The sequence below is a fragment of the Bubalus kerabau genome, chromosome 1, assembly GCF_029407905.1.
Source record: "Bubalus kerabau isolate K-KA32 ecotype Philippines breed swamp buffalo chromosome 1, PCC_UOA_SB_1v2, whole genome shotgun sequence".
In the NCBI taxonomy this organism is placed as follows: domain Eukaryota; kingdom Metazoa; phylum Chordata; class Mammalia; order Artiodactyla; family Bovidae; genus Bubalus; species Bubalus kerabau.
The window spans coordinates 258,290,019-258,310,817 of record NC_073624.1 but is presented as its reverse complement, the minus strand read 5'-3'; the positions used below and the strand labels follow the sequence as shown (position 1 = coordinate 258,310,817).

Here is a 20,799-nt window from a genome sequence, read left to right as displayed (position 1 = left end):
TTCAGCTTTAGCATCATTCCTTCCAAAGAAATCCCAGGGCTGATCTCTTTCAAAATGGACTGGTTGGATCTCCTTGCAGTCCAAGGACTCTCAAGAGTCTTCTCCAACACCACAGTTCAAAAGCATCAATTCTTCGGTGCTCAGCCTTCTTCACAGTCCAACTCTCACATCCATACATGACCACAGGAAAAACCATAGTCTTGACTAGACGAACCTTTGTTGGCAAAGTAATGTCTCTGCTTTTGAATATGCTATCTAGGTTGGTCATAACTTTCCTTCCAAGGAGTAAGCGTCTTTTAATTTCATGGCTGCAGTCACCATCTGTAGTGATTTTGGAGCCCCCCAAAATAAAGTCTGACACTGTTTCCACTGTTTCCCCATCTATTTCCCATGAAGTGATGGGACCAGATGCCATGATCTTCATTTTCTGAATGTTGAGCTTTAAGACAACTTTTTCAGTCTCCACTTTCACTTTCATCAAGAGGCTTTTGAGTTCCTCTTCACTTTCTGCCATAAGGGTGGTGTCATCTGCATATCTGAGGTTATTGATAATGACATCAAGAGCCATGACTAAATTCATCTATTATTTACTTTTTGTTACTTAGTCCATCAGGAGTTCCTGAGACATCTACCTCCCTGGTACATCTCCAGTTTTTCTATTACCCTGTTTTCTCTCCCACCTTTTTCTGTTCAAAGCACTATCATCCTTTTCATGGGCCATGTAACAGCCGCCAACCAGGGCTCCCTGCCTCCATCTTCCTCTCCCTAAAACTCATTTTTATCACAGAGAATGTGGAGCTTTCTCTTTAATGTGTCAATCATATCTTGCTGCTCATGTGTTTAAAGTTCTTTTAGTGATTTCTCATGACATTTATTTTTGTGGCTGTCTTTGTGGCAAGTTATTTTCTTTTTATTGAAGTATAGCTGATTTACAATATTGTGTTAATTGCTGCACAGCAAAGTGATTCAGTCATACACACACACACACACACACATTTCCCTTCAGATTCTTTTCCATTATGATTTATCACAGGATACTGAATATAGTTTCCTGAGATATACACAACCTTGTTGTTCATCCATTCTATATATAATAGTTTGGATGTAATGTTAGAGAACTATAGGAACTTGGTCTCCATGGGTCATACTGTCTCTAAGCCAGACCCGGACACTTTTCTGGAGCAAATGAAGATTCCTTGGGACAGGAAGGAAAAGACCATAGCCATACACTCATTACATTTAAAATAAAACTCAGACTCCTTACAATGACCTACAAGGTGTGATAATGATCTGACCCCTTCCTTCTGCTTCAACTTAACTTTCAAACCACTCCTTCCCTGGATGCTGATCATCAGCCTAACTATATTTTCTTACTTTCCTCAAAGAGGTCAAACGCATTTCTTGTACTTGCTGTCACCTTCACTTAGGGTTCCCTTCTCTGATCATCCCATGACTGGCTCTTTCTTCACTGCTCATCTCACTTCAAATGACACCTATTCATAAAGGCCCTCCCTGATGCCTCAATCTGTCAGAATCCTTTCATGAATCTTCTACCCCATTACTTGATTTTATTGTTTATCAGGATTTTTATCATTATCTGAAATCACATTCATTTATTTGTTTACTTGTCAATCAGTTCAGTTCAGTTCAGTTCAGTCACTCAGTCATGTATGACTCTTTGCAACCTCATGAATTGCAGCAGGCCAGGCCTCCCTGTCCATCACCAACTCCTGGAGTTCACTCAAACTCATGTCCATCGAGTCAGTGATGCCATCCAGCCATCTCATCCTCTGTCGTCCCCTTCTCCTCCTGCCCCCAATCCCTCCCAGCATCAGAGTCTTTTCCAATGAGTCAACTCTTTGCATGAGGTGGCCAAAGTACTGGAGTTTCAGCTTCAGCATCATTCCTTCCAAAGAAATCCCAGGGCTGGTCTCCTTCAGAATGGACTGGTTGGATCTCCTTGCAGTCCAAGGGACTCTCAAGAGTCTTCTCCAACACCACAGTTCAAAAGCATCAATTCTTCAGTGCTCAGCTTTCTTCACAGTCCAACTCTCGCATCTGTACACGACCACTGGAAAAACCATAGCCTTGACTAGACAGACCTTTGTTGGCAAAGTAATGTCTCTGCTTTGGAATATGCTATCTAGGTTGGTCATAACTTTTCTTCCAAGGAGTAAGCATCTTTTAATTTCATGGCTGCAGTCACCATCTGCAGTGATCTTGGAGCCCCAAAAAATCAAGTCTGACACTGTTTCCCCATATTTGCCATGAAGTGATGGGACCAGATGCCATAATCTTCGTTTTCTGAATGTTGAGCTTTAAGCCAATTTCTTCACTATCCTCTTTCACTTACATCAAGAGGCTTTTTAGTTCCTCTTCACTCTCTGCCATAAGGGTGGTGTCATCTGCATATCTGAGGTTATTGATATTTCTCCCAGCAGTCTTGATTCCAGCTTGTGCTTCTTCCATCCCAGCGTTTCTCATGATGTATTCTACATATGAGTTAAATAAGCTCCTCCACTTAAAATGTAAGCTCTATGACAACAGGGATTGGCACATAGTAGGCATTCATAAACACTCACTGAACAGAAGAATTGATGCCTAAGCTAACTCTTTTAACTGAGCCTATTTGGAAATATGTCTGATCTCTACTACTAGAAGTGTTTATTCATGATGAATGTTCACTTTTGTTCTCTTTTTCCTGCACACAGTAGATAATTCATCAATTCTTTAAGTAAATGAATTTTAAAAATGCATAAATTACTTCAGTTCCATCAGAGACTTCTATTCTAGACACAACACACTCTGGGTTATTACAGGGCATAGAATTCATTAAGTGGAGCATTGAGAAGGAAGATAAGATCAGTTCTTGCCTTCTTGGCTGGAAAAAGGCATGGAAACAATAAACTATATTACAAAATAGGCAGAAATAAATACTACACAAGTGGAGGATGAGAATTAAGATCAGAGGTGGAGACTGATTAGTAAAGATAGACTCAAGTCTAAGGCATGTTCAAGGATACAATGAAAAAGAAAACTGAAGGTTGAAAAGATTTGAGTAACATCTTAATTTTGCATAAAGTGAGAAACTCCTAAAGAAGAGGAGTAAATGATGAATTAGTCCTCTGTTGAGATCTGCTTCAAGGAGGCCTCTCCTTTCTTCAATACATTGGTTAGGAGACCCCGCAGAATCACTTCCCAATAGAGAATCTATTACATTGAACTGTAATTGCCAGTTTACAAGTTTGATTTTTTTCATTGTCTGAAAGTTCTAAAAAGGCAGAATATAAGTATCTTACTCACCATTTTATCCCCAAGTTCTGGCAAAGTACATAAATCATGCAAAGGGCTCAATAAATGGTTTTTGAAAGAAAAAAATAAAGAAGATAAGGAAGAAGAGAACACAGAGGGAAGGAAAAAAGGAAGGAAAAAGAGGAGGAAAAGCAAGCCAGCCTCCTTTCTAATCTGTACCACCCCTCCCCACCCAGCAGTGGGGTGAGCAGCATCTACTGTACTGCCCACCATTTGAAAATCTGGATACAGTTCACCAAGTGAATGCAGTTGGCAGAATAAACTATTAGCAGCACATCAAATACATCATATTCATAGTAACAAAAATAAAGCCAGTTCCAACAGTTGTATTTATAGGTTATATCTTTTGCAGGCTTTAACTGAAGAAAAATTTTAAACATTTATCCACATTTCAAAACCATGTATTAGTCATTGATTCAATATATTCTCATACATGTGTTCAATATTTAGGCACTTTACTATTTTTATCTTAATTAAGACTTGTCTTTTTAACTTGCAGCTAAATCACACGTGTTGTCACCGTCAGAATTCTAAACTCTGAACTCCATTTGTTTGGGTACGTCCTTAACATAAAAGCCATTCAATAGAGAGGGCATCTGAAAATATAAATGTACATGGTGACTTATTTGAAATTATGCATATATTTAATACTTGAAACTGAAGAAGGAAATGGTCTGAGAGAAGTTTTGATTCTATCCCGTGTGTGCTACAATCTTTTTTTGCAGTAAGACAAGGTCACTCAGAGAAACTAAGGGAGTCTATACAGGAAACTGCCTGCCTTACCCTTTTTCTAACAAGGAGACTGTGCTTTTAGTTCTACCGTTTACTCTGGAAGAACATGTACTGCCCTGGTAAAATGGCTCCTTAGATAACTCAAGAATGGGCAATTGCAGTTTTAAACTCAGGTCTATGAAAGACTTCCATTCAGGAAATCAGTGACTTCCTCAATATCATATCCATGTTCAGTTATAACATGGACCTGGTAAGTGAAAACAATCAATGAATAGTTGATATAAATATATAAAACCAATCTACTTATTCTGATATTAACATATTTACTTTTAAGTGATTTCCACTTTTAATTTGGTGTAATGAGAACCACATTGATTGTTTGCCTGCCAATTTAATGTGCTTGTGGCACAAAATTTATCACAAACCTCTAGACTTTTTAAAACAAGAGTAGAGTATTCCCTGCCCTCACAATCAAAATATCACTTCCAAAGAAGACCCAGAATACATTCAGACATACTGAAGTGAGTCTAGCCCATTCAATTTTTAGATCTTGAAAGGTCTTAGTCTTCTAAGACTTGTACTATACTTTCTCCTTCTTGATAAAATAAGCTAAATCTTAAGTTGTTGATGTAGTTTCTTTGCTTATTGTGTTGGGAAGGAAAGGCAATAGTATGGGCAAAAGTGAGCACAGACTTTTGACCCAGAGCTCCCAGTTTTGAGTCTTCGATTTATCATTTACTACACATGCAATCTCGGAAAACTCATTTCCTTCCTCTGAGGGTGTCAGAACCCTCAGTTTATTTCTCAGCACACAGGTAAGAATGCACATGCTGGTATAACTCAACTGACTGCAGTGAAAATATCTAAGGAGTTATGTGTAGAATGCTACATAAATGCTTGTCATTACATTTCCATAATCTTTAAGAATCATTATTTATTATGGAAAACGTTTTAAACATTCCAAAAGCAAAAAATGGTAATCTGACAAGCTTTTTGATCAGGCGTTAGGTTATCTGCATGGATCCGGATGCTACCAGATCTAAACAAAGTCACAATGCACAGACTCCTCTCACTGAGTATTTTCCTTGACATTGATAAATTCCTTGTCGCCAAAGTATACAGAAGATGAATGCACTTGGGCGAAATAAGAGGAGTATAAAAGCACTACCCTTTGCATAGTGGCTGGCAGGCCCTCAATACAATGACTGAATGAACCTTCTCTACGAGTAAGTTGAAGGTCTTTTTGGACAAGGATCTCATTGGAAGAAATCTATCAGTCAATTTCTTCCAAATTATTTTTTTAATCCAACTTCTTTGACTATGTCTGATAAATAAGAAAGTGAAAGTCACTCAGTCATGTTCGACTCTTTGCAACCACATGGACTATACAGTCCATGAAAGAATTCTCCAGGCCAGAATACTGGAGTGGGTAGCCTCTCCCTTCTCCAGAGGATCTTCCCAACCAGGGATCAAACCCCGGTCTCCCGCATTGCAGGCAAATTCTTTACCAGCTGAGCCACAAGGGAAGCCCAATAAATAAGAAAGGTTTTATATTAATAAGAATGGTTTTACATTAATATCCTACAGTCTCACACCAAGCCAGAATTTGCAATACAATCAGCAAATATGGGGCAAATTTTCCTTCTCTAATTAAGCTTTTGACTTGCGTTAACAACTTATCTAACCAGTTCAAACATGTAGTAGTATTTCATGAATCTTTAGTCTCCTTTATAACAGCATGAAAAAAAAAAAAAATGATGTTTGTGAGATAAATCTTTAAGCATGGCTCCTTCAAGCAGATTTTGGAATTCTCCTAAAATAAAAACATGGAGAGTCATGGAAGATGATTGGGATAGCCAGCAGACCAGAGTTGGCACTAGCGAATGCCAACTAATACAGTTTTTATGGAGCAAATATATTCTTTTGCTGTTTTTGAAAATGAATTACAGAAACTGAAATATAATTCCCTTTTTAGGCAATTTTTGTAACTCTAATGGATTTAGAAAAGACAAGAGGACTAAAAGAGCTCTCTGACATCTGGGACTTTCCGACCTTATTATCAGTTCCAGGGTTTGCCACTCTGCTCTTACTGATCATGTGTTTCTTATTTGGTCTGGTGTTTGAGAAATGCCCTTTTCCTAATTAAAAATGAAGTCAGCTACCCTGCCTTCATGGTGCCTCTCCCACCATTAGTCTCTGCTTTACACAGCTCTGTCTTACTATCTTACTACAGTTCCAGCAGTCGTGTACATTTCTCCCTCAGATATTGTTTAAAATAAATAGAGGTTTAGCAGACTGTGGCAATGGGAAAACAGCCTGAAAATTACAGGGGCCAGAGTTGAACAAACTGTATGTTGTTTTCATGAAAATATAAATTGCTGGGAACAATTTATAAAACACAAATATATCTTACAGACGTTCTAACACTGAAATCTTAACTTTTGGCAGTTACATACACTTCATTATTACTTTAACATTCAATTATATTAATGGCGAGGGATTCCCATATTTCCATATGTAGCTTGAAAGACCTGTATATGAGAAAAACATGGATAAATCTTGCCCAGCTGGGGCAAGAAGCTGACAATGTTATAATGTGTGACATTATAACATTGTTATAATGTGTGACATTATAGTGTAGTGGTAGTGGTGGTGTTCACGATGGTGGTAGTGGTGAGGTAATTTTTGTTTTAGCTTTTTCATTTGATATAAATTTGTACCAGAATTGCATGGAAAACTGAATTCCAAACATATGTCTTCTTTATAGATTAAAAAACTTTTTAGCTATCTTTATAAATATATAATTATGTAAATTGAATTAAAATAGAGTAAATACAAAAATATAACTATACCCATAAGAAATATTAAAAATCTTAATGTCTTTGCAAAATAAGCCATAGACACAAAGTGATCATAAATTTGTGACATATTTTATATTTCATGTATTTTCCACATCAACATCAACAAAATTATAAAGAAAACAAAGCTTCAGACATATCATTTGTCTTCAAGAAAATATACGTTTTAGTAAACGGATGTAATGTGATATGACTGAATGACTCCCAGGAAAGAACTGAAACTCAGAGAAATTAAGGGACATTAGAGATGGCACATTAATAAATTTTTAAAGGATTTTTCATAAATTTTTATTGGGTATAATTGCTTTTCAATATTTTGTTAGTTTCTACTCTACTGTACAGCAAAGTGGAACTGCTTATATGTACACATATATCCCCCCTCTTTTGGATTTCCTTCCCAGTTTGGTCACTGCAGAGCACTGAATAGAGTTCCCTGTGCTAAATGCTTCAGTTCAGTTCAGTTGCTCAGTTGTGTCTGACTCTTTGTGACCCCATGAACCCCAGCATGCCAGGCCTCCCTGTCCATCACCAACTCTGAAAGTCTACCCAAACCCATGTCCATTGAGTCGGTGATGCCATCCAACCATCTCATCCTCTGTCATCCCCTTCTCCTCCTGCCCTCAATCATTCCCAGCATAAGGGTTTTTTCCAGTGAGTCAGTTCTTCTCATCAGGTGGCCAAAATATTGGAGCTTCAGCTTCAACATCAGTCCTTCCAATGAACACCCAGGACTGATCTGCTTTAGGATGGACTGGTTGGATCTCCTTGTAGTCCAAGGGACTCTCAAGAGTCTTCTCCAACACCACAGTTCAAAAGCATCAGTTCTTCAGTGCTCATCTTTCTTTATAGTCCAACTCTCACATCCATACATGACTACTGGAAAAACCATAACCTTGACTAGACAAAGTAATGTCTCTTTTAATATGCTGTCTAGACTGGTCATAACTTTCCTTCCAAGGAGTAAGTGTCTTTTAATTTCATAGCTGCAATCACCATCTGCAGTGATTTTAGAGCCCCAAAAAATAAAGTCAGCCACTGTTTCCACTGTTTCCCCATCTATTTGCCATGAAGTGATGGGACCAGATGTCATGATCTTAGTTTTCTGAATGTTGAGCTTTAAGCCAACTTTTTCACTCTCCTCTTTCATTTTCATCAAGACACTCTTTAGTTCTTCACTTTCTGCCATAAGGGTGGTGTCATCTGCATATCTGAGGTTATTGATATTTCTCCCGGCAATCTTGATTCCAGCTTGTGCTTCTTCCAGCCCAGCATTTCTCATGATGTAATCTGCATATAAGTTAAATAAGCAGGATGACAATATATAGGCTTGATGTATTCCTTTTCCTATTTGGAACCAGTCTGTTGTTCCATGTCCAGTTCTAACTATTGCTTCCTGACCTGCATACAGATTTCTCAAAAGGCAAGTCAAGTGGTCTGGTATTCCCATCTCCTTCAGAATTTTCCACAGTTTATTGTGATCTACACAGTCAAAGGCTTTGGCATAGTCAATAAACAGCAGGTTCTCATTAGTTATCTGTTTTATACATAGTAAGAAATATGTCAATCCCTTCTCCCAATTCATCCCCTCTCCATCCCTTGCTGCTGCTGCTGCTAAGTCGCTTCAGTCGTGTCCGACTCTGTGTGACCCCATAGACAGCAGCCCACCAGGCTCCTCTGTCCCTGGGATTCTCCAGGCAAGAACACTGGAGTGGATTGCCATTTCCTTCTCCAAAGCATGAAAGTGAAAAGTGAGTGAAGTCGCTCAGTCATGTCCGACTCTTAGCGACCCCATGGACTGCAGCCTACCAGGCTCCTCTGTCCATGGGATTTTCCAGGCAAGAGTACTGGAGTAGGATCCATACATCCATTCTCTACATCTGTCTCTATTTCTGTTTTGCAAATAAGTTCATCTGTATCATTTTTCTAGATTCCACAAGTATATTCATACTCAGTCACTCACTCACTCATGTAACCCTTTGTAACCCCACGGACTGTAGCCTGCCAGGCTCTTCTGTCCATAGAATTTTCCAGGCAAGAATACTGGTGTGGGTTGCCATTTCCTACTCCAGAAGATCTTCCTGACCCAGGGGTTGAACCTGCATCTCCAGCATTGACAGGAGGATTCTTTACCACTGCACAGCCTGGGAAGCTCCAGATTCCACATATAAGTGATATTATATTTGTTTTCCTCTTTCTGACTTATTTCACTCTATGTGATAGTCTCCAGGTCCATCCACGTCTCTAAAAATTACACAATTTCATTCCTTTTTATAGATTAGTGATATTCCACTGTATATAGGCATATTAATAAATTTTAACATCCTACAATTTTGTTCCTTTTTATGGCCCAGTAATATTCCATTGTATACAGGCACATTAATAAATTTTAAGATCCTGGCCTTAAACACAGGTATTTTGACCCTAGTATTGGTGTGCTTTTGACTTCCCATTACTCTGTTCCCAACAATTGACAATGACTTTCATCTGCTCTTCTGCTGTAGGTCTAAGACCTCCTGGGCAAACTAAGTTCAATGCAATTTTCAACTTTATAAACTATATGGCCAGTAATTTATAGCATTTTCTCTTTAATCTCTGGACGAATCTGGACTATGGGAAATATACTGGGGAAGAGATGCATAGAGAGCAAGGTATTCAAATCAAAATCAGGAGAGAAGAAAACAGAGAGCACTTCCTGATTTAAGAGCAGAATCAAAGAAGAAATACTGTGCCCATCTTCAATTCATACTGGGGATCCTACTAAAACCAATGATAAAATTAGTAATCTTGGTTTTTCCCGCTTAAAGAACAGAAAAGTTTTGGACCTTTCAAGAACCTAGAGTTTTCAACCAGAAAGACTTGATCAGTTAGGGGATGGGTAGACAGTAACTTTGGAGAAGGCAGTGGCACCCCACTCCAGTACTCTTGCCTGGAAAATCCCATGGATGGAGGAGCCTGGTAGGCTGCTGTCCATGGGGTCTCTAAGAGTCGGACACAACTGAGCAACTTCACTTTCACTTTTCACTTTCATGCATTGGAGACGGAAATGGCAACCCACTCCAGTGTTCTTGCCTGGAGAATCCCAGGGACGGGAGAGCCTGGTGGGCTGCCATCTATGGGGTCGCACAGAGTCAGACACAACTGAAGCAACTTAGCAGCAGACAGTAACTTGTTTCAAATTGCATCCAGGTATTATTAAATATTATAAACTTAAGTTTCAAATGATTTAAAGTAAAAGTTAGAATCAGTTTAAGCTTATCTCTATAATAAAAACACCTGTTTATGTGCATCTCAATATTGCTTCTCAAAACTTAAAGATAGGGTGGAATAACCATTGAAACTCAGTAAATTGCTTAGAGTCCAAAGCTCATCTGGGTGTGTCTATGGAAAAATTGAAGAATTAAAAATACTCTTCTACTAGAACCTATTATACAGAGTGAAGTAAGTCAGAAAATGAAAGATAAATATCATATTTTAATGCATATTTATGGAATCTAGAAAAATGGTACTGAAGAATTTATTTGCAGGGCAACAATGGAGAAACAGACATAGAGAATAGACTTAGGGACATGGGGAGAGAGGAGGAGAGGGTGAGATGTATGGGAAGAGTACCATGGAAACTTACATTACCGTATGTAAAATAGATAGCCAATGGGAATTTGCTGTATGGCTCAGGAAACACAAACAGGGGCTCTGTATCAACCTAGAGGGGTGGGATGGGGAGGGAGATGAAGGGAGGTTCAAAAGGGAGGGGATATATATATACACCTATGGCTGATTTCATGTTGAGGTTTGAAATAAAACAACAAAATTCTGTAAAGCAATTGTCCTTCAGTTCAGTTCAGTTCAGTCACTCAGTCGTGTCTGACTCTTTGTGATCCCATGAATCACAGCATGCCAGGTTTCCCTGTCCATCACCAACTCCCGAAGTTTACCCAAACCCATGTCCATCAAGTTGGTGATGCCATCCAACCATCTCATCCTCTGTCATCCCCTTCTCCTCCTGCCCTCAATCTTTCCCAGCATCAGGGTCTTTTCCAATGAGTCAGCTCTTCGCATCAGGTGGCCAAAGTATTGGAGTTTCAGCTTCAACATCAGTCCTTCCAATGAACACCCAGGACTGATCTGCTTTAGGATGGACTGGTTGGATCTCCTTGTAGTCCAAGGGACTCTCAAGAGTCTTCTCCAACACCACAGTTCAAAAGCATCAATTCTTCTCTGCTCAGCTCTCTTTATGGAGAAGGCAATGGCAACCCACTCCAGTACTCTTGCCTGGAAACTCCCACAGACAGAGGAGCCTGGTGGGCTGCAGTCCATGGGGTCGCTAAGAGTCAGACAGGACTGAGCAACTTCACTTTCACTTTTCACTTTCATGCACTGGAGAAGGAAATGACAACGCACTCCAGTGTTCTTGCCTGGAGAATCCCAGGGACGGAGAAGCCCGGTGGGCTGCCATCTATGGGGTCACACAGAGTCAGACACGACTGACGTGACTTAGCAGCAGCAGCAGCAGTTGCTCTGGACAACTAAGCCAATGGACCAAAGGGGATTATTCTTGAATAATCATCTTGCCAGCTACTGTCTGAAATTTAAGAGTAAAGTAAACATGAGTAACTGGGAAATATTACACTGCATATGGATTGCAAGTATATTAATTCTATCTTTGTCAATGTTCCTTTGGTATGTTCAGAGAGTGATGGCATTTTTTCCAGTCAAATAAAAAGAAAAAAGTTTTTCTTAGACAGGAATTCCATCATTTCTGAACTTTTACAACCGTGTGCTCTACCTATCATTTTCATATGCTTCCTTAACCAGCAAATGATGTGGTAAAATTGTGGGTAGTGGCATCATGAAGAACAGAACCATTTTAATTTCTCCCATCTGGCATATTAGCATTAATAAAAGATGTTTAAAAAGAGAAGCACTGAAAGGCTTTCACCTCTTGATTTAACAAGATAATAAGGAAAGCTTACAATCTGCCACTAAATATAACTGATAAGAATAAGAGTGAGTATAATGTGATGATCACCAAGATTAACCTTTGAGACAATTTTTAAAACCCTGCTGATTACAATACAATTATGTTAAGACTAGCACTGAAACTGTTGTTGTTACTTTTTAGTACAAATAGGAAATTTTCCATAACATAGTAATATCGTCTACATAGATTAACACAATCAAAATTAAGAGTATACTTATAGCTGTTCTGTTCAAGTGACCATAATGGATCTCCTAGTCAATGGTTTATTTGCCATAGTATTACTATGAGATTGTAGTAATACTGGTTACTTACTGGTTTAATTAAGTAATTAAACATTACTGGTTTAGATTAAGTACAGCATAATAGTGATTAATCCATTTCTCCATTTATCTGTTTCAGCTAGTTTTGTTTTTATACAAACATTCCTCTTGCTAACAAGTCATTACCATTTTCTCATTCACCCTGGGTTTTCAATAGGACAGAAGCAATGATTTTATTTACCCTACCAGTTTCTCAATTAAACGGTGATTTGAGGATCTCATTCTTAATTAGAAAATTATCTGAGTTATTGGTCCAAGTTTTTCATAGCTTTGTTGGCTGATGTTTTGACCACAACTAGGGTTCAGAAGAATACCATAGCTAACAACAACACAGAGGAATAAAATCAACAGCTCACGAGGGAGTTTAACACACATGTAATCTCAATCCCTTTTCTTCAGGTTACCCTTGACCGCACATCAGATGGTGTATTTCAGATAGTTACAGGATTTTTAAAATAAACAAAGGAAAACTTCCCTGGTGGTCCAGTGGTAAGGAATCCACCTGCCAATGCAGGGGACATTGGTTGGATCCCTGGTCCGGGAAGATGCCATATACTGCAGAGCAACCAAGCCTGAGTGCCACAACTACTGAGCCCACATGCCGAAGCTACTGAGCCATGCACTGCAGTTTTTACTGAAATCTGCACATCAAGAGCCCAGGCACCACAACAGAGAGTAACCCCTGCTCACTGCAGCTAGAGAAAGTGTGCACAGCAACGAAGACCCAGCACAGCCACAAAGAGATAAACTAAAAAAAGGGGGAAACAGGCTGGGAGTAAACTTCTGCTTACAAATATGCTTTTTTTCTACAGAAACTTTCATGTAGGGCCAGTGAGGGCATCTGTTGATCCTGTTCTCAAGAAACATCTAGAAATCAAGGACAGGCTTGGTTACATAAGCCATACTCATATTAACCATTACCTTAAATGAAGGCAGAGTTGTTTGTTTCACTTATTCAAGGCAAAAGTAGGTCGCATGCTGCTCAGAGCTTAGACCTGGGAGTGATAGAGAATGTTCCTAAGACAAGGCAAATTTTTAAGTACCTGTAGGACAAAAAAATGTATTTATATAATGAACTGATAAGCACACAGGGAGTGTATGAGGACTTGCTAGTTAGGGTTGCACATATGGCATTCAATCCTCAAGGCCACCTTTGTGTTACAAAAATACAAATAAACCTGTAGCGATCACAATGGATATATACATGCCATGTAATCATCTTTATATCTTGTTTAATCTCTCAATTGAAAGCAACTGTGTATATTTAAAAGTCCAATGTAAAAAGCAGTGCAGACTGAGGGACAAATAATGAGAATTCTGTGCACAAAAAAAAAAAGGGCTGAATGTGGTCCATAGGAGGAATGATAAACCCATGGTAACCATGGCAGAATTTTATTTTTAGACAGTCTCAGTCAAAATCATTTGGCTAGAATTTTTTTTTAGATTGAAGACTCCAACTATAAAAAAAAAAAAATGCTGCTCTATAGTCAGGGCTAGAAGAATACATAGTGTACATAGATTGTTGATAATTAAGAAGAAATTAAGTCTTCATTCATTCTGCAAATGTAGAAAACAAGGAATACAGAACTTGTATAGTACCTAAGAAGAATCATAACTTCTCATTTACTGTGTTTAGTATTAAGTAATCCCAAAATTAAGCATATTTCTTATTTATTTTTTTAAAAAAAATCTAAAAATCATTTAAAGTGGAATTTCATAGGTATACAGAATAGATCACATATACTAATGAGTAATAAGTACTATATTTTAGATAAAAAGATTCACCTATATCATAAGATCCTTTTATTTCTCTCAACTTTTTATTAATAAAGACTGCTAAATATGCTAAAAAAGTACACTATTACTATTTTCATTTGAAATAATTGTGTTTAGACATGAACTTAATGTTGAATAAGGATCATTGGCTAATTTTCCTAAAGCTAAAAGATATGTACATTCATTGCTTTCTGTATTTCAAAGACTTTAAAAAAGATACCAATTGAAAAGATTTTTTTTTCAATTTCCCTTAAGCTGCTATATTTTACAAAGTAAAGAACACTCGATTCAATGTTTTCCAACAAAAAGAAGTTTAAAAATCTCCAATGGGAAATCATTCTCTATGAATCTGTCTTCATGGCAAGTTTTTCTGGAAAATTTGGAACTCCCTTGATGGTGAATTTTCCAAGAATTATACATAAATTTAAGACAGTTTCTATAATGTGGATGAATCGTAAAGTAAACTCTTTGTTTAAGAATGCCACTGGATATGTATGTTTATCATATTGCTTGCGTGGCTTTGGTTTTGTTAAGAAGCTAGTGTGATGAATTCAAGGTTTCCACTTCTATTCCTCTAGCCAAAGGATATGGATGAATCACCAACAATCCATTACCACTACTGGAAAAGTAATACAAAGCACATTCCAGGTTAATTCCACATTGGTAGCTTCAACTTTGCATATGGAAACTGATTAAAAAAAAAAAATTCCCTTTAATTAACTAAACAGAAAGCCAATACAAGTCATTTTGAAATAAAAAGAAATATATAACACTGAAAAGTTAATTTGTGTCAGTTCTTGGTTTTTTAATATCACTGTTAAAAAAAAAATTCAGGTAACTAGAGAAATGGAAATATGACTGATTCCAGAGCTAGGGCAAGGAAAATACAACATAACCCTGGAGTGTCTTGTACTAACGCAAGAAATGAAGGACTAGAGCATGTGCCCCAAGGACAACCTGAAAGAGCCCCAAAAGCCAAAGCTGGAGAACTTTGCTGAGACAAAAATAATGGATAGTGGGTTACAACCCAAAGTAAAAAATAAATATCCATCCATCTGTCCATACTTATATAAATAAATGTATAATTTATCATTTATTTATAGGAAGAAGAGACAAATCCTTAAAGGATTCTAACTGTATCTTTAGATTCTCCTACCCCCAGAGCTGGGGGCTTCCCAGATGGCAAGAGTGGTAAAGAACTTGCCTGCCAATGCAGAAGACATAAGAGATGTGGGTTTGATCCCTGGTTGGGAAGATCCCCTGGAGGAGGGCATGGCAGCCCACTCAGTATTCCTGCTTGGAGAATCCCATGGACAGAGGGCTATAGTCCATGGGATCCCAAAGAGTCAGACAGGACTAAAGTGACTGAGCACACATTCCTGGAGTTGGGTGTGAGTTCCCCTCCTCTTGAGTATGGACTGTAAATATTGATCACTTCTAATAAACAGAATATGGAATAGGAAAAATAGGAAGCTTACAATGGAGAAACCCTGAAAAAACTACTTTAACAAGCAATGAAGATTAACATCAGTGATGCCATGTGTGTATTATGTGTCCTCTTGATGTAGCAGATGAGAAGGGTACTTCACCTCTGTAATATTCTTTAGAAAACTTACAATCCCAGTATAATCATGATAAAAAAACATCAGACAAACCCAGATTGGGGGATATTCAATAGAATGCCTGGATAGTACTCCTGAAGACATTCAAGGTCATGAACAACAAGGAAAGATTGAGAAACTATTACAGATCAGAGGAGACTGAGGAAATATGGTCAGCAGATGCAATGAGTTACTCTACATTAGATCCTGGAACATTAATGAAAAACTGGTGATATTTGAGTAGTATGGGGTTTAGTTGGGGTTTCTTCATTTCAAAAAAAAGTAGTATGGTGATATAAAATGTTAATAATGGGGAAAACTAGATAATGGGTATATAGAAACTCTTTGCACTAACTTTTCTGTAAACCTATTTTCTATAAAATATCCCCAATTAAAAAGTTAATTAAAAAGTAACTGTTGCAGCAGGGGCAAGGGGGACATGGGAAATTTCTGTACCTCACCTTCAATTTTGCTGTGAACCTTAGCTGTTCTAGAAACTTGAGTTTTAATGGAAATAAAAAATGTATTGTTCCCTTGCAGGAAAAAGTAACTGTCATAAACAGAGAGCCCAGAAATAAACACTTGTAAATGGTCAAATGATTTTCAAAAAGAGTGTCAAGACCATTCAATGGGGAAAGGACACCATTTCAACAAATGATGTTAGGAAAACTGATATCCAGCTGCAAAAGAATGAGTTTGGACCCTGACCTTACATGAAAGTGAAAGTCTTTCAGTCGTGTCCAACTCTTTGCAACCCCATGGACTATACAATCCATGGAATTCTCCAGGCCAGAATACTGGAGTGGGTAGCCTTTCCCTTCTCCAGGGGATCTTCCCAACCCAGGGATCAAACTCAAGTCTCCCACATTGCAGATGGATACTTTACCAGCTGAGCCATAAGAGAAGCCCAATAACACTGGAGTGGGTAGCCCATCCCTTCTCCAGCGGATCTTCCCAACCCAGGGCTTGATCCAGGATCTTCTGCACTGCAGGTGGATTCTTTACCAACTGAGCTATCAGGGAAGCCCATGATCTTATGTAATATAAAAGAATTAATTCAAAATGAATCAAAGACCTAAACAAGAAAGATAATGCTTTTGAACTGTGGTGCTGGAGAAGACTCTTGAGAGTCCTCTGGACAGCAAGGAGATCAAACCAGTCAGTCCTAAGGGAAATCAACCCTGAATACTCATTGGAAGGACTGATGCTGAAGTTGAAGTTCCAATGCTAAGTCACTTCAGTCATTTCCGACTCTGTGCGACCCCATAGACGGCAGCCCACCAGGCTCCCCCATCCCTGGGATTCTCCAGGCAAGAACACTGGGGTGGGCTGCCATTTCCTTCTCCAATGCATGAAAGTGAAAAGTGAAAGTGAAGTCGCTCAGTCATGTCCGACTCTTAGCGACTCCATGGACTGCAGCCCACCAGGCTCCTCCATCCATGGGATTTTCCAAGCAAGAGTACTGGAGTGGGGTGCCATTGCCTTCTCCGGAAGTTCCAATACTTTGCCCATTTGATGCAAATAGCCGACTCACTGGAAAAGATCCTGATGCTGGGAAAGACTGAAGGCAGAAGGAGAAGTGGACGACAGAGGATGAGATGATTGGATGGCATTGTCAATTCAATGTACTGGAACTTGGGCAAACTCCAGGAGATAATAAAGGACAGAGAGGCCTTGTATGCTTCAGTCCATGGTGTCTCAAAGAGTCAGGCATGACTCAGCAACAACAACAAAAGTATAAAACTCTTTAAAAAAAAATAGGAGAAAAGTCTGATGACAATGAATTTGGCAATGATTTTTGGATATTACACCCAAATCATAGGCAACAAAAGAAAAATAGACAAGTTTGACTCCATTAAAATTAAAAATGCTTTTGCATCAAAAAACAATATCAGCAGATTGAAAAGGCAATATGCAATGCAAGAAAATATTTGTGAATCATATGTTTGATAAGGGATTGATATCCAGAATATACAAGGAACTCCTACAACTCAATGACAACAAAAAATAATCCAATTTAAAAATGGGAAAGGACTTGAATAGACATTTCTCCAAAGAAGATAAACAAATGGCCAATAAGCATATGAAAAGATGCTCAACATCACTAATCATTAGGAAAATGTCAATCAAAACTATAATGACATACCACTGCACATAAAATTGATGGAAATTATCAAAAACAAATAGAAATTAACAAATATTGTTGAGAATATGGTCAAGTATGGTATATCAGAGAAGGCAATGGCAACCCACTCCAGTAGTCTTGCCTGGAAAATCCCATGGATAGAGGAGTCTGGTAGGCTGCAGTCCATGGGGTTGCTAAGAGTCGGACACGACTGAGCAACTTCACTTTCACTTTTCACTTTCATGCATTGGAGAAGGAAATGGCAACCCACTCCAGTGTTCTTGCCTGGAGAATTCCAGGGACGGGGAGCCTGGTGAGCTGCCATCTTTGCGGTCACACAGAGTCAGACACAAATGAAGCGACTTAGCAGCAGCAGCAGCAGCAGCATGGTATACAGATAAAATGGAATATTATACAGCCTTAAAATTTTGACACTTGCTACAACATGGATGAACCTTGAAGACATTATGCTAAGTGAAATAAGCCAGTCACAATAGGACAAATACAGTATGATTCCACTTATATGAGATACCTAAAGCAGCTAAAGCAACAGTTAGAACTGGACATGGAACAACAGACTGGTTCCAAATAGGAAAAGGAGTACGTCAAGGAGCTGTATATTGTCACCCTGCTTATTTAACTTCTATGCAGAGTACATCATGAGAAACACTGGCCTGGAAGAAGCACAAGCTGGAATCAAGATTGCCGGGAGAAATATCAATTACCTCAGATAAGCAGATGACACCACCCTTATGGCAGAAAGCAAAGAAGAACAAAAGAGCCTCTTGATGAAAGTGAAAGAGGAGAGTGAAAAAGTTGGCTTAAAGCTCAACATTCAGAAAACGATCATGGCATCCGGTCCCACCATTTCATGGGAAATAGATGGGGAAACAGTGGAAACAGTGTCAGACTTTATTTTGGGGGGCTCCAAAATCACTGCAGATGGTGATTGCAGCCATGAAATTAAAAGATGCTTACTCCTTGGAAGGAAAGTTATGACCAACCTAGATAGCATATTCCAAAGCAGAGATATTACTTTGCCAACAAAGGTCCGTCTAGTCAAGGCTATGGTTTTTCCAGTAGTCATGTATGGATGTGAGAGTTGGACTGTGAAGAAAGCTGAGCGCCAAAGAATTGATGCTTTTGAACAGTGCTGTTGGAGAAGGCTCTTGAGAGTCCCTTGGACTGCAAGGTGATCCAACCAGTCCATTCTGAAGGAGATCAGCCCTGGGATTTCTTTGGAAGAAATGATGCTAAAGGTGAAACTCCAGTACTTTGGCCACCTCATGCGAAGAGCTGACTCATTGGAAAAGACTCTGATGCTGGGAGGGATTGGGGGCAGGAGGAGAAGGGGACGACAGGGGATGAGATGGCTGGATGGCATCACCGATTTGATGGACGTGAGTTTGAGTGAACTCCGGGAGTTGGTGATGGACAGGGAGGCCTGGCATGCTGTGATTCATGGGGTCACAAAGAGTTGGACACAACTGAGCGACTGAACTGAAAACAGCTAAATATACAGAGATAGATGAGAGATAATATTTGTGGACCATATATCTGATAGTAGAACAGTGGCTACCAAGGGCTAGATGTAGAGAGTAAAATATGAAGTTAGTGTTTAATTGGTAGAGAATATCACTGGAGGTGTTGAAAATTTCTGGAGATGGATGGTGGTGATAGTGGCACACAACATGTTTGTACTTAATGCCACAGAACCGTGTGTCCAAAAACTTGTTTAAATGTTGAATTGGTATGTATAGTTTACTACAAAAATTAAAAGGTAATTTTAATAGAATGTGCAATTTTTTAAACTATCTTAATTGATGTATACATGTTGTTGTGAATATTTCCAGAAACATGAATCAGGTTGCTGAACATAACAAATCACGATTGGAAACTACTTTGTAAAGCCATTTATGACTAAAAAGTGAAGTAGTGCCCAAACCAGGTAAAAACAAGTCATTTAAACGTGTAAGAGACTTAGTAATAGACAACTTAATCTTGTTAGATTACCCAGTTAGGAGAAATCTCTAGAGATCAGTAGTGGCTAACACATTAATAACTATTTTTTAAAAACAATAGGATATCACATATTAGTTTTCTTGATAGTCAAACATAAAAATGAGAATAACAATAATGAAGTATACCTTTATATAGGTAAAAATACACTCTGTCAAACATTCCACCTTTGTAGAGATATGTGCCTAAAGAACAACATTATAATAAGTGGAAGTAATGAACAGACCTGAAGAAAACGATTGAAAAACATCATAGTAATTTTTTTTTTCTTTCTTCCTGAGGCTATTTTCTTGTTCTCTTGATATGATTTTCCTCCCTCATTATAACTCCTGTCCTCCCAATCCTCATTGTTTCTCTAGTCAGACAGTCAATAAAAGGCAGAAAGATTTTATCTGTCGAGTTTGTCAGGGTACATAGAATATGCAGTTGAAAGAAAAGCCATTCATTCATTCAGTCCTTATTTAATACATACTATTAAGGACCTAATTATGTGTCGGAGTCCAGTACCAGCAGCCAGGGAATCAGCCTGAAGGGGTGAGTGGTGTCGGCGGACGATGGTGTAGTCTCTGACTCCTAGTATGGAACTACATGTTTATTTCAAGCTTCAGGTTCTCTTTTATACTTTGACAAAAGCATTAAGTCAGAGGTTTGATATTTTCAGTTTGCCCCACCCAGATTTACTGTCTCCAGAAATCACTGTTGTCCTTCAAACAGAGTTCCTGCTTCAGGGATTCTCTCAGAGTGGGCTTTACTATTATCTACTCTCTCTTATGTATCTTATACTTAACTTGTGATTACATTGTAACTCATGCCACATTCCTCAGTTTATATCTTACCTTTCTAAATCCTGTTTGCCCCTAGAATCTTAAGATCACTATCTCCTAAAAAGGCTTCTAGCTATTCTTAAGTTCAGTTCAGTCGCTCATTCCTGTCCAACTCTTTGCAACCCCATGAATCGAGGCACGCCAGGCCTCCCTGTCCATCACCAACTCCCGGAGTTCACTCAAACTCATGTCCATCGAGTCAGTGATGCCATCCAGCCATCTCATCCTCTGTTGTCCCCTTCTCCTCCGGCCCC

The 20,799-nt window shown here is 38.7% G+C and overlaps 1 long non-coding RNA gene across 42 annotated transcripts in view; it reads right to left on the bottom strand.

Moving 5' to 3' along the window:
* LOC129639084 (uncharacterized) overlaps window positions 1-20,799 on the bottom strand; it is a 436,428-nt gene that overhangs the window by 145,163 nt on the left and 270,466 nt on the right. For 2 of the 42 annotated variants that reach the window (XR_008708203.1, XR_008708161.1), the window contains exon 4: window positions 13,122-13,243. The exons of the other annotated variants lie outside the window; for them this stretch is intronic. This is a non-coding gene — a long non-coding RNA (uncharacterized LOC129639084). The remainder of the gene's footprint in view (window positions 1-13,121; window positions 13,244-20,799) is intronic. 42 annotated transcript variants of the gene reach the window in all.